We start from the raw sequence: 5,107 nt of genomic DNA on the forward strand, positions 1-5,107 counted from the left end.
TAATAGCTACCATTCCAGTATTCAGATGGCTCCATACAAAGCTCTTTACGGACGGAAGTGTAGGTCACCTATAGTGTGGTTCGATGTTGGGGAAGCTACGTTAGTAGGATCGAAATTGGTACAACAGGCAATCGAGAAAATTAAGCTTATACAGGAAAGGCTATTAGCAGCTCAAAGCCGTCAGAAGTCTTATGCAGATAATCGACGGCGAGACTTAGAGTTTTAGGTTGACGACTGGGTATTCCTAAAAGTTTCATCGATAAAAGGTGTAATGAGGTTCCGTATGAAAGGAAAACTTATCCCTCAGTACATTGGGCCATATAGGATTATACGCAAGGTAGGCCAGGTAGTATATGAGTTAGACTTGCCTTCGGAATTAAAGTCTGTACATCCATTCTTTTATGTGTCTTTGCTCCATAAATGTATCGGAGATCTTTCCAAAATTGTATACATTGATGACGTTCAGGTCACAAAGCAGCTATCATATGAAGAAACACCCATTGTTATACTAGATAGACAGGTTCGGAGATTGAGGACTAAAGATGTAGCTTCGGTGAAACTACTTTGGAGAAACAATAATGTGGAAGAAATGACCTAGGAGGCCAAATAAGACATGAAGTCTAGATATCCTCACTTATTTCTTCTTCCAGAGAAGGGTCGAACTGAGACATGACAACCTTAAGGTACGTGTATGGATTCTTGTGTTAGCTAATGTCATTGGTCGTGTGAGGCCATTGTCGTTATTGATGATTTTGGTCCTATGTGGCGATTATTGAGTTTCTACTGGAATAGTTGGTAGTTGTATTATTACAAAGGAGACTCTGTCAAAGTTTATATAGATCCTGAGGATTTAAACATTCGAGGATGAATGTTTCTAAGAGGGAAGGATATTATAATCCGCATTTCATACGTAATAATTTCATCATAAGTTAATCGATGTAGACTCGGGGATGAGATTATCTTGAGGTTATAGGTATTTATGCTATTTATAACAAGCGATATATAAGTGTCGTGGAGGTTAAAGGGTAAATGAATCAAAGAAAGTGAGTTTCATTGAAATTTATCGATATGTGATAGAATATGGTCTAAGCTGCAATACCTGGTATTTATGAACTAGTTTCATACAAGGTATTACATGACTATGATAGTAAGGTGTATAAGGTATGTTAAAAGTGAGTAATATTTTAAGTAAGCTAAGATAATTCTTAATTATGTGAGTAATTGGTTAATTAATACCTAATTAATTAAATATTACTAGATAAAGATTAAATTCCCTTATGACTCTTAACTTATGGTAGAGTAAGGTGGCAAGATCTAAATCATTTGGATTATGTGGTGGATGGATAAAACATATCTCTAACTTCCATAAAACTATGGATAAAACATATCTCCAACTTAAGAGATATGAATGGATAAGAAACGTGAATCACAACTCATTCCTAAAGGCATATGATGAGGATTCAACGTAAAGGTTGTATGTTACAACCGAAAGTCATATGAGCAATGCCCAAGACCTTCAACAATTTAAATTATTGTGAGATTCTGCAATATTAAGGGAATACAGTGTAATCTTTCTCAAGAGAATCGACTCAGGTATGTTAAGGCTATCCCTTCTTTCTTTTTGGCATGATCCAAATGATACAAAAGAAACGAGCAAACGCACAGCTTTTATAAACGACTCTATTCATAGAAATACTTGGGATCCCTATGCTCTTGATACCCCATGTGACATATTATTATAGCTTCTGTTCATGGGTCTCAGAATAATACGCAGTTGATAAAGTTTATCCGAAAAGAATATTGAGATATTAACATATTTTCATGAATTTCATGCATTTATACATGTGCATCAACCCATGACCAGATGGTGTTATATACACGTATTTATATGTATATACACAAGTTGACGGTCTTGCTTCTTAGAATCCTTGATCAGCGAGAGTTGACGTGCTCCATTTGATCTAGAGTTGCTTTTGATTTATGTATGATATGCTTGTATACATGTATGGGTATGACGTGGCCCAATCCCATCCTTGTACAATTATATATTCTATTAGAGATCTGTAGACAGTATGTATAGTTGGATAGTATGTGGCCTTGCCGGCTTTCAGTTTTTGATATATAGTAGTCTAAAGTAGCATTGACGGTTCGCCCCACATGTTTATATATATATGTCTTTTGGACAGGTTTTCCTCACATAAACTAATCATGTTTATACCTAATACTTAAGGGCATTCGACAGATAGGACTCGGACATCCGTCGCGGCCCATCGGTTTGGCTCCTGACATTTATGGATAATATGCAATATCAGTAAGCAGTTATATTTTGGTGTCCTTTTTTCTTCGAGTGCACATGCAATTTGTCAGATTGAAAGAACATTTCAATAAGGTGTATAGATCTCGCATGTATCGCCTACACAGGGACATATTCACCCTAACACAAGGTATTTCCCATGTTTCTGCGTATTTTCACATCTGAAAAGTTCTCTGGGATTAGTATGATGCTCTAATGCCTCTTCCATATGATTGTAAAAGGTCAAAGGAATTCCTTGTGCATCTTCGTTATGAACGGTTGTATCAATTTCTCATGAGCTTAAATGAAGGTTAAAGTCAGGCTCACAGTCAAATTCTCTTAAAAACACATCTATCTAATGTGATCAAGTATATGATATGATTCTTCAAGACGAAAGTTAGAAAATAGAAAATGGTGGCCGAAGGTCAGTTTCAGAACAATTGTGTAGATCTCACTAACCTGTTTATTGCTAAAGCGGGATCCAAGTTCAAACCTAAGAGAAATTATAATGCATAGTGTGATTATTGTCATATAAGAGGAGGGCGAATGTTACAAGCTGATGAAATGTAACTTTTGTAAGTTGACTGGGCATCTGAAAAAGAATTGCTAAAAAATAATAAGTTACCTGACAACATTCAAATCCAAGAGGAAGGCAAATGCGGTACAAGAAAATAATCAACAGACAAAAGGAAATTCTTCTGTTGTACCAGTCCTTACCCAGAAATAGTTCAATATGTTTGTCTTTATGATGAATAAAGTCTCCACTTCCGAGCCCAGGCATATATGGTAGGTAATACTACATGCATTAAGGATGATAATCTTAGTTGGATAGTGGATATTAGGACTACTAATGATATGATAAGTAATCTCAATTTCTTGATTAATGATGTTAAAGTAGGAACCACAGTGAGTGTTCAGTTGCCAATAGGGGATTCTACGCATGTGACAGATGTTGGAGACTGTATATTAATAGGAGGTAATGTGATCAATGATGTGTTATGTGTGTCAGCTTCAGATTCAACCTTTTGTCTGTATCTAAAATGACAAAATCTATGAATTGTTATGCTATTTTTTTTTCGACTTCTTTATTTTTCAAGACCTTTGCACTGGGAAAGTGAAGCTGACTGGTAAAGAAAAGGAAGGTCTATATGTTTTGGAATCAAAGAGCATAAGGGGAGCAGTTAAGCATCGTAGATCAATGGATGTGGAAAGGATGATCGAGCAAAAAATTGGCATAAAAAATTAGCAGATATTCCTATGGCGATATTGAGAAAACTTTCTATTTTTTCTAATAAGAGTGGTTTTTTCTTTGTATGACTGTGATGTTTATCCTCTAGTAAGACAAACTCAAATTTCTTTTACACTTAGTACTAGTAAAGTGGAAGAGATCTTCGATTTGGTACATATGGATTTATGGGGGTCCTATAGACTTGCTTTTTTTTGCTAAAAGAAAGGGGAAACTATTATATTAAAAACATAGGAAATTTAGTTATTACATAACGTAGGGATAGACCGTATTATGGTTTTCCCTGATTTATCTTTAATAAAAACTGGTAAAATAAAAGTCAGAGGTACTTTCCAGTACATAGTGTTGTCTTCCTCCATTGATATATGTTGTCTCGTGCTTCCATACTTTACCAAAGCATCTGCTACAGTGTTGCTTTCCCGGTATACATGTATTATTTCTGCCACTCCAATAGCATCAAGAAGAAAAATGTTGTCATGAAGAAGATGTGAGTAGCGATATTGTTCGTCATTAAATAAGTTACATAATACCTGTGAATTTATTTTCACTATAGTGGGAAAGAGACTTTTTGTGAAGGAGAGTTCTAGTCCAGCCATAACTGGTAGTAGTTCAGAATGGAGAGAGGATGTTGCAACTGCCTTATGCGCGAATCCCATTATCCAATTGCCATTATGGTCTCTGCTAATTTCACCAATGCCACTAGTTTGATTGTTTTTATCATAGATCAATGTTTAGCTTCTAATAGTTAGTAAGTGGGTACCATCTTATTGGTATGTAAAGCTTAAGATTTGGGTTTGCAGTAAGCTATGGTATTGAACTGAACTCAGCAACTTGGGTCTTAATTTTGGTGTGGAAAGCAATTGAAGTTGTGTGGTTAAAGAGGTTGGAATTCCTATTAAGCCAAGTGTTCCACATGATGAAAGGTATTAAAGTGGCGTTTGGAGTTTCAATTGAGGCATTTGCTGTGTTCATGGTAGTGTCTTTGAGACACGTATCCTTTATCCAATGGACAAAGTTGAGGAACTTGTGGTTTTTGAAGATTGAACAAAGTCCATAAGTGATATGAATTTTTGCATGAGAATACGATGCGGAATATGTCTTCTACTTCGGTTGGACAGGATTGGAAAAGGTTAGTTTGTAGTATATTTTTTTTTGAACATGAAGTCTTTAGGAGGTAACTTGTGGTGCACAAATAACCACATAAAATATTTTAAATTGTTCAAACACTTTAATTGCTAGATCCATGAGGTTGTGACAGTGTTTGGTGGTTTTATTAGGTTGTTGATTTCTAGTTGTAGTAGGTAGGCTGACTTTATGGTAAAGTTGTCAAGGGGTGTTTGGTTCCAGAAGGATTGACCATTTTTTTGTGAGAAATAGAAGTAGATATTGTTGATTTTGTGTACAGTATCAGGGTGTAGTGTTAGAGATAATATGTCAAAGTACCATGAATAATTTGTAAGGATTAAAGACATTGTTTGTTATTCCTTCATATATTGTAGAGTCCCCTATCTTGAATGTCATAAACAGGTATTATTAGGGATCTAGTTGGCATGTTAGCGATTTATTTT

At 35.4% G+C, this 5,107-nt stretch overlaps 1 long non-coding RNA gene across 1 annotated transcript; it reads left to right on the forward strand.

Moving 5' to 3' along the window:
• Positions 1–1,400: 1,400 nt before the first annotated feature.
• Positions 1,401–3,607, forward strand: LOC107802064 (uncharacterized). The gene is made up of 2 exons (XR_001651762.2): positions 1,401–1,593; positions 2,231–3,607. It is a non-coding gene; the product is annotated as an uncharacterized LOC107802064 (long non-coding RNA).
• Positions 3,608–5,107: the final 1,500 nt, after the last annotated feature.

The sequence above is a fragment of the Nicotiana tabacum genome, chromosome 7 (assembly GCF_000715075.1).
Source record: "Nicotiana tabacum cultivar K326 chromosome 7, ASM71507v2, whole genome shotgun sequence".
Lineage (NCBI taxonomy): Eukaryota > Viridiplantae > Streptophyta > Magnoliopsida > Solanales > Solanaceae > Nicotiana > Nicotiana tabacum.